Raw genomic sequence first — 10748 nt, 5'->3', positions numbered from 1 at the left:
ATGCTTTATCGCAAAGCAAAAAAATCACACCCTTCAATTTCTATTCGAAGGTGCAGTCCAGATCGTTCATAATTCCTCAATCGCCTCCAACAGTACTCGGCCACAGTCGAGGTGGTCCCAATGACACCCCTAAATAACTCAACCCCATTCGACCAAAGTCGTTCAGTTACCAACCCTCCGCTACCATATCCAAATGGGTCCCAAAAACCCTTTCCAACACCCTTAGCATAGCTTGGGATAGTGTGTCATTCCTAACAGTCTGAGCCCGAGACTCAGTCTCAACAATAGGCGTCCCAATAGTCTCAGTCATATCTAAATTGGGCATACTACCCATCAAAGATGGCTTAGCTCAACCCCCTCTTTGGCGTCCTCCGCGTCCAAGGGTACCACATCCACGGGTTCCTTGTATACTCATTACACTAATTTATCTACAATTAAGAATTTTATGTATAAGTTTTGGTTTATTATTAAAAACCTTAGCTCTACAGTTTTATCAAAAGCCTTTACAAAGTTATCACAACCTTTAGCCAAAGTAGAGTAATTCTAGCACTACTGTGTTTTACTATACTATCAAGTATAGCTAAAGTAGAAATACTTACAGAATCGACATCGGAGACTCGAAAAATTTCATAAACTCATTTAACCTAAAAATCACAGTCTGAGTTTTGAACCAAGGCTCTAATACCACCAAATGTAACACCCCATACCCAGCCTAAATGTCATGGTCGAATCTTGAGGAAATACATACATTCGTTTGAGAACCAAAAATTTAAAATTTGAAAGTGAACATAAAACAAAACTTGATATGACATTTTTAGTTTTCAGTGAAAAAATACCCTATTAAGCTAACCCATTTTAATTACAAAAAATGCTTATAAAGTCACTTAGTTTTGTAGCAGAAATTCTCAAGTTAAGCAGAGTTTTAAAAACCGTAGTTTGATTTTGAAATTCAATGCATTGTAGTTTGGAGTAAAATATTCTAGATACAATAAAATAGTTCAAAATGTGAAATAAAAATTCGAGACAAAGTACAGTCCCAAAAAGTCCAAAAACAGTCCATTAGAAAATAATGGTTAAGCTTAACTAAATATAAAAACAACAAATATTAATCTGAGCTCTTACTACATCGATCCGTCCTAAGTTTGCTAACTACTTCTAGGAAATCATATAAAAAGTGAGCTTACGAGCTCAGTGTGTAACACATCCTACGCAACAATTCAGATACATAAATTAACAGATACATTATCAATTGCATGACCAGCTACAAAATCATATATGTTTTCTTAATCAAATATAGAATCACATGGATTTTTAGAATCAGATGCATATTCATTTTCAGATGCATAATCAAATACTACCCCTATCTACTACACACCATTTACACACCAAATAATGTATCAAGTAACCATTCAACCCCACACACCAATAAGTAAGCGTATGTCACTTTTCTGAAGTAGTGCACTCAAGCTACCAGATAATAAAATACAGTAAACCGCCGAAACAAATATACGTGGCTGAGCTACCAGATCAAATATATATGGTTTAAAACCACAAGATAAGACAAATAATTAAATTGTCGCACTTCCTCTATCACATCGTATCCCACCCCAAATTCACATGTACATACTAACATACATTCGATACATAGATGTTATGCATGCTTTTCACATCTAATCATCCTATCATTATTGCCAAAATGCATATCATACATATAGATTTTACATATGATGTTCATATCATATACATAAGCATACTATCAGATATCAAGTTTTCAAATCTTATTTAAGCAGTATGAACCCTACGGAGAGGTTATATACGAATCACATATTAAAACGGCTCTAGGTGAAAATTTTCAAAAAATGGGCCCACACGGCCCAACTGGCCCAGCCTATGTGGTCCACCCGGTCTGGCACACGGCCGTGTGACATCCACAGTGGGTTTTTTAGCTTTCGACATTTCATTTTTTTACAAGGTCGAGTTACACACCTAGTATATTTTTTTATACCGATTCAACACTAGCAATTCGAGAACCTAAAATCAAGATTTACACAACCAATTTTAGTAGCGAATTCCAAGTAACTAATTCAACCACTACTACTACCAAGAAGCCCTAACAAAACGGAAAATTAACCTTTCGACATTCGATCACTTACCCAAACAAAAACAACAGTCCTCTAAAACTCCTAATTTGCCAAAAGTAAATCGAGAGATTCAGCAACATCACCTAACCATTTCCCACACAAAAATAGTGTTACAATGCAACCAAAAGCCACCAAAGATATTTCGAACAACTTACACACAATTAGCCCTCAGACGAGCAAAATTAAAAAAAAAACCACAAAACACCAAATTTACATGACACTTACCAAAATTTTGAAACTCTGAACGCCCAATGAAGTAAATCGAGCAATAGAAACGAAAAAATAGAAAGGAAGAAAGGGAAGGAAAATTGACGAAAGAAGGAAAAAGAATAGGAAAAATGGAAGAAGCTTGATACACAAAAGATGACGGAATAGAAAAATGATGGTATTTTTTCCTTGGAAAAGGGGGAGAATGTGAGAATGAATGGGAGTGATTTTGGGAAAATTTTTAGTAACTTCAAAAAACCAGATTTTTAAAACAAAAAAACCTACCTACAATCTGGTACCCTTTCCTTATCAGATTTCCTTGAATTTAAAATCATGGGTGGGACACAGTGGATTTAGCAAAAATAATTCATGTTTGCACACGCAAGGATTCAAACACAGGACCAAAAGGTAAGGTGAGTTTTAGCACTAAACCAGCAAAATCATTCTTGTCAATACTTGCACAAGATTTAAATTTAAATAAGATGTTCAGAGATAGGGATAGGGAGAAAAATAGCAAAATTTTCAAAGAGAAAGATTCGAACCTAAAACCTCAAATAGACAAGCAACACTCTTAACCGCTGAACCAAATTGATTCACTTGACTAAATTTAACAAATCAAAAACTCAAAATTTTGGGGTGTTGCACAATTGAAGAAGAATAGTGACCCCATTAAATTTAAATGTATCACATAAATGAAGAAAGCGTTTAAGATGTTAGTTCAAGTCCTCATTCATTGATCCCCAACACTACAAGTTACTTTGAATCATTTGTATGATAACCGCTTTGATTTCAAAGTTATTTACATTTACGATCGGTTTGTTGATGCTACCTCGCACAACATCCAACTTGAGCATTACGTAGTCACGCAATGTGCGATCGCATTCTGCCATTGGTTCTTCAATTTGTTGGATTGGCTCTTCTACTGGTGGTACTTGTTTTGGTTGTTCCTCGAATAGTGGATTCTCTCGTGGTGGATCAATGATTGGTGAATCTTCTCTCGAAAGTAAGGTTCTCCATGCTCGTCATATGGTTCTGTCAGGTTTAAGGTTTGGCTCGATTAGGTCGCTCTTGCTCCGTGTAACACCCCAAATTTTGGGCCTAGAAGAAATAGGTTTTGAACAAGGGAACAGTTAGGACACTGCACATAAATATTTAGTTGTGCAAGGAACTGACATAAATGAATGTCTGCTTCAGTGGTTAAGTGATTTAGGAGTGTTTGGAAGTGTTTGAGAAGTCAGGGGTTCAAGCCTTGGCTTATGCAAAATTTTTATTTTAAGTGAATGAAATCCTTGGATCTAGATAGTAGGTTCTTAAATTATTGTGGTTAAAATATGATACAAAAGAGTTGTTGGTCTAGTGGTAAGGGGTGTGTGGAGTGTGGAGTGTACATGGGGTTTAAGGTTCGACTGGTGGCACATCAAAAAGGGAGTATTTATTTTGTTGCCTAATTCATGTGGGTGGTAGAGTTGGATTGAAATACTACTAAATGGAGTTTGAATTGGTCATAGAGAGATTTGAGGAGGGATATTTGGAGAGATTTGAGGAGGTTGTTGTTGTGGAGAGATATATATCATCTCATTTGTTCATTATTCTCGATGGGAGATCGGCGAGGTTTTCAAGGTTTTCGTAGCTTTCTCCAACTTGCATTGCTTCCATTCCTAACTGGTAGTGGTCGAGGTTGATTGGCACATTGCCTAAGAACCAAGGGTGCAATGATCATTGATTTTTGGAATAAGAGTGTTCGGAACGAAGGGAATCTGCAAATCGCATCAGGTGTGTAAACCCCCACTGTAATTGTAGAACGTCAAAAACCGAAAAGCCAGAAATACGGCGTTTGAGACCACACGAGCGAGCCAAACTCGCAAATCATGGGCAATAGACTATAGAAGCCTCCATGAGCATTTTCATGGTCTTAGGCCGTAATGGGCAGTGTGGGCTCAATGGGCTCGTGGGACCCACACAGATGAAATCCACGATTTGTGGCAAATATTAGAGTAGGCTATGGAGATCTCATAGCCATGGCGAAATTTGGGCTGAACGGGCCCTACGAGCGTGTGGGCCCACATGGGCCGAGTAATGGGCATCGGACCCATATACACTGCTTTGCCCATTTAGGTTACCTACGTTGTTTGAGGCGACTGCAGACCTTTCGTGAGGTCAATAAATGACCAAAATACCCTCGAAGGGTAAAATGACCGAAATACCCCTGAAGGGTAAAATAACTGAAATACCCTTGAAGGGTAAAATGACTAAAATACCCTCGAAGGGTAAAATGATTGAAATACCCCCGAAGGGTAAAATAACCGAAATACCCCCATAGGGTAAAATGATTTTTATATGCCTAGGAGATGAAATGACAGTTATGGCCTTATGATATGTATGACTATGATTGAGCATGACATTTTGCATACACGTATGATATTATGTCAGGACATATTGCATGGGGTTGGGTTGTTATATTTGGAGGAAGTGTATTGTACTGATAAGACCGCACGGGTCGCCCAAGACGACTGTGGACCTACTGGTGGCTTTGCCACGTATACTGTTACTGGCAGCTTTGCTGCGATTCTATTACTGGCAGTTTTACTGGGATATTCGTGTGTTGGCTAGGTCGGTCAGTTTTATCTCCACATGGTATGTTGGTGGTACGGAGTGGTGTGTTGGCTGGATTGGGATGGGTTGCATTATCTGTAGTGTAATGTTACTGTATTGGGCTAAGGCCCACACTGATACTATATTGGGCCAAGGCCCACACTGCTAATGAATTGGGCTAAGGCCCTCATTGTACTGTCACTGAATAGGGCCCAGGCCCAGACCGCTACTATATGTTGTTTACTGTTTGACTTATAGGGGATTACACACTGAGTTTCGTAAACTCACCCTCTCCTCTTAATTGTGTAGGTAATCCTCAATTTTAGGTGATTCAGTGCTGGGAGGGACTCGGAGGTGGCCACACAACTATTGCTGTTCACACTTGTTTTTATTTTACTTTAAATTATAAGTTGGGTTTTGTTTTGTAATAAGGCCTTTAATTTGGTTTTAAAATTTTAATTGGGCTTTTGCTTACATATTTTATACTGCTAGTTAGGTGAAAACGAATTTTCAAAATAATTACTGTTTTCAAAGACACGAACTTTAAACGTTAGAGTTTTCAAATGCTTCCGCGTTTAAAATCATCTTAATATAACAATAGTAGTTAACAAGGCAAACATTTGGCTAGGTGTTCTATTAAACATTAATAAAGAGGTTACCAAACTTAAGAAACAAGTTTTACCAATGAGTCCAATTTTTGGAAGACACTTCGATGTGACACGCCAGATTCGACCATAACTCCTAGGCCAGGTTTGGGGTGTTACACTCCGATTCATACACTACGAATCAAAATATCTAAATTGGTAAAATAAAAATAGATAAATTATCATATCTATAGCTTTCAAATTCACTATTTATCCTAACTAGCATGCAAGAAACTCATTAATAATTTAATTTAACATGAAAGCCTCCCCAACAACGGTGCTAACAACATGACCACACCTTGTCGTACGTGCATTAGGGCTTAGGAATAGGCAATTAGGTATGGAATTATGTGTGGTGTTTGCATTTGCACAGGTCAAATTGTAATATAGTTTATTAAAATAAAACTCTTTGGAACTATTTCGAGGATCATACCCAAGGGAGGTTTGTTTAAACTAAATTAACTACAAATCCAACACTCTAAGCTAGGTCTAGGCATATACTAATCTAATTATCATAGTACGGCTAACACTAAAATTAAGAGTTTGAAGTAACAAAGACTAAAGTGAATAACATGCAGAGAAGGGTGATTAATGTCCATGGTTGTGATTAACCTAAAATCGAGAATTGTACCAATTAATTAAGAATTAACCTAGTTAATACCTTTCGACCTATAACTAAATTAATTAATCAACCTAGTCCACTTATCTTTCGACCAGATGGAACTACACCAGGCTAAGTTGAATTGATTCTAACTAGAATACCCTTTCGGCCTCATCTACCAAAATTACTTTCTAAAATCATCAATTCTAGTGTTTAAGCAAACTCAACCTAATCTAATTAATGGGTTTATGAACCTTAACTCTAAGCTTACCATGCGCACTTCGGTCAATCAACCTTCTTAAGGGTTTAATGACAAGTCATTCTAGATGCAAATAATCCTACCCAATTTTCAAACATGTAAGCAATGCAAAATTATAAAGAGAAGGTAAGAAATTCTCAAGAAACCCAATGAATCAAAGATTACTGATTGATGGGATGACCACGTTAGCCCACATAAGATGATGATTATTCCTTTTGATTGAAGCGCGAAAGAAAATAAAGTAAAAGAGAATAATGAATAAAAACTAAAAAGAACTTGAATTGAAAACTGAAAAAATACTAAAACTAAGACTTGGAAAATCTAAAATCTAACTAAAATACAAAAATAAAACCCTAAAATGAACTCCCTAAACTAATGGTTTAAGCTAATATTTATAGTCTAAGTGTATTATAACCTAATTAGGTTTATTACAAATTGAGTTACAAGTTAAATGAGAGTGTACGAACAGAAACACCCTTGCAGAATTTATGGCTTATTGAGTCCAATTTTGCCACATTCTCTAGCCAATGTCACGACTTTGTAGGTAGATTACTCGATCTTTGGGACTGAGTTGAATGCCGTGGTAACAACTCAATTTTCAATGGTGCTGAAAATAGTGGTTGTAACACTTCTCACTTAGTCCGATCATTGGACCCAAGCAATAGGATGTTACAACAATTAACTAAGCAATCAAATACAATTCCAACTTTAAACATTCAACTAAACAATAAAAACAATCCATAATCTTTATTTCAATTAAACATGAAACTATTTGATAAATACACAATTAACATTCAACTAAAACATGAGTCACACAATGATAGTCAATTCAATGTATAATGATCAAATATATCTTTTCTCATGCCTTATACAAGCTTACGTATGCCCTAATATCAACCTAGAATTTAATAAGGACTAGTTTGCAACATTTCCAAAGTTACAAATCAATTCAAGCATAAATAAATTCTTCAAATAATCAATCATGTCATAAACGTTCAAATATTATGATATACAATTAAATTTCATTCTTATTCGAGCTTACAAAAGCTTTTAAGTTTACCTGAACATAAATAAGGATCTAATTGAAATATTTTCAAAAGATAAAGGTAATCATGCTAAACAGGGGTCACACTATTTTGTATTCAGGCCATGTAACTCTTCAGAACCATGTGAATCAAATGACAAAGTTACATCAAAAGTATAGCCGTGTGGTTGGCCCGTGTAACAAACTAAGGCTGTGTGAAATTTGATTAAGGAAATCTATAGTACTGACAGATGTGTGTGGCCAACTCGTGTGACAATCGAGAACTGTGTACTGCTAATTCATCCTACTTTCTAGTAGGCACACGATCATGCCATCAGCCTGTGTATGACACACGACCATGTGGACAGATCGCGTCGTGTAAATTATGCCATTATTACGAACTTCATACCAAACTAAATCGATAGCCTATTTGATGACCAAATGCACATATTTAAACAAACTCAAAACCAGCATGAACTCAATAGATAACATACCAATTTATCATATTCCAAACACATTCAAGCATTGTACCAATATGCCTTAAATGGCACCAACACATAACAAGGCTAAAAACACATTACAAAACATACAAGTAGATTAATTTCATTCCAAACCATTCCTCCAACTCAATCATGCAATTCATTATAGATTACAAGCACATATTTGTATCGAACCATCCTACCATTCTCATCACTTTGGGTACACTCCTATAATACTAAAAATTTGACCATTTAAGCTTCAAACATAGTTACTACAAACTTAAGTTGCACAACTTAAACATTATATCAAGCATTCCAAAACCAACATCATGAATACTCCAATTAATACACTTATCATTAAGTCTTATATACATATCATAAGAACATTCAAAACAACCATCACATAAACCATTTCATTATCAACCAAATAAAAACTTGTTCACAATAAAACCTAGACATATGCCACATAATCAATTCTAGAACAATTCAAAAATATATCGAGACTAAAGTTGGATAGTGTGAGCTCTAAAGTGATCTGATAGACACTTTTTGCAAAATGCCAACTGCAAAAATAGAAAACAAGACAGAGTAAGCATTACGAATGCTAAGTAAGTTCATAGGAATCAAAACAATGAACTCACCTCAATCATAATTATTCATGGACTATATGATGTTACAACAATTAATAGAGCAATCACATTCGATTCTAGATTTAAACATTCAACTAAACAATAAAAACAATTCATAATCCTTATTTCACTTAAACATGAAACTATTTCATAAATACACAATTAACAGTCAACTAAAACATGAGTCATACAATGATATTCAATTCAATGTATAATCATCAAATATATCTTTTCTCGAGACTTATATAAGCTTACGTATGGCCTAATATCAACCTAAAATTTAACAAGGACTAATTTGCAACATTTCCAAAGTTTCAGATCAATTGAAGCATAAATAAATTCTTCAAATAATCAATCATGTCATAAATATTCAAATATTATGATATACAGTTAAATTCAATTTTTATTCGAGCTTACAAAGGCTCTTTAGTTGACCCGAACACAAATAAGGATCTAATTGAAATATTTTAAAAAGATAAAGGTAATCATGCAAAATAGGAGTCGAACAATCGTGTGCCCAGACTATGTAACTCTCTGAAATCATGTGCATCAAATTACAAAATTACATGAAAAGTCACATGACCATGTTGCTGGGCCATGTAACAAATTGACATTGTATGAAATTTGGGTAACTAAATCTACAGTGCTCACATAGGCGTGTGGCCAACCCGTATGACAATTGGGAATGTGTACTCCTAATTCATCCTATTTTCCAAAAGACACAACCGTGCCATCAACTCATATGTGACACACGGTTGTGTGGAAAGACCATGTAGTGAAAATTATGACATTATTGTCAACTTCATACCAAACTAAATCAATACCCTATTTGATGACCAAATGTACATTTAAACCAACTCAAAACCTGCATAAACCCAATAGATAACATACCAATTTCTCACATTCCAAAAAAATTAAAACATTATACCAATATGCCTCAAATGGAACTAACACATAACAAGGTTATAAACACATTACAAAACATACAAGTAGATTAATTTCATTCCATACTATTCCTCCAACTCAAGCATGCAATTAAATATAGATTACAAGCAAATATTTGTATCAAACCATCCTATTATTCTCATCACTTTAGGACCACTCCTTTAATACTCAAAATTTGAAAATTTAAACTTCAAACATAGTTACTACCAAATTAATTTCCACGCATTAAACATTATATAAAGCATTCTAAAACCAAAATCATGAATACTTTAATTAAAAGCACTTATCATTAAGTCTTATATGCATACCATATGAACATTCCAAAAAACCATTACATTTAGACCATTTCATCATCAACCAAGTAAACACTTGTTCACTTTAAAACTAATACACATGTCATATAATCGGTTCTAGAACGATTCAAAAATATGCCGAGACTAAAGTTGGATAATGTGAGCACTGAAGTGATTTGACAAACACTTTCCACAAAATACCAACTATAGAAATATAAAACAAAAAAGAGTAAGCATTACGAATGCTTACTAAGTTCATGTGAATTAAAATAGTGAACTCACCTCAATCACAATTATTATAACAATTTAGCTACTATGCGACATTCCTGTTTCCACATTTAACAATTGTAAGGTGAGATTGTCAAAAGCAGTCTCAAAGTAATTCATTTTATACAATACCATTCAACTCAATTCAATATCATTTAATTATTGTCATCAAATATTTATATATTTTAGTTACATCATTCAATCATCATATAACTATAAATTTCAGAATATTGGCCATCATTTTAGTCATATAACATTTCCAATTTATACAATTCAATCAAAATCAATGCCATTGCATTGAAACCTTTTAACAGAATCAACATATATTTCATTTCAATTTCAAATAACCAATTCCAGCCACAATTTATAATATCAAACAGCCAGTTCCTTTTAAATTTAACCACTTAGAACGATAAACTATAATAAACAAATAAGGATATGTGGTCATCCGCCCAAAATATGTCTGATTGCTGAAACTAGCTTTACCATCCAAGAACACGCTTAGGCTACACATTTGTAACAAATGTTGGATTCTGATACAATTAGTGATATATAAATGCCATATCTCAACATCTCATCTCATATAAAACTCGTACAATGATCAGATGACCCTATTAGCATGTCAATTGTATCCCATCTGATGTTCATCTGGGTACTATTAAGACAT

Source organism: Gossypium hirsutum, chromosome D09, assembly GCF_007990345.1.
Source record: "Gossypium hirsutum isolate 1008001.06 chromosome D09, Gossypium_hirsutum_v2.1, whole genome shotgun sequence".
Classification (NCBI taxonomy): domain Eukaryota; kingdom Viridiplantae; phylum Streptophyta; class Magnoliopsida; order Malvales; family Malvaceae; genus Gossypium; species Gossypium hirsutum.
The sequence above is the reverse complement of the archived record's forward strand: the minus strand, read 5'-3'. Positions refer to the sequence as shown.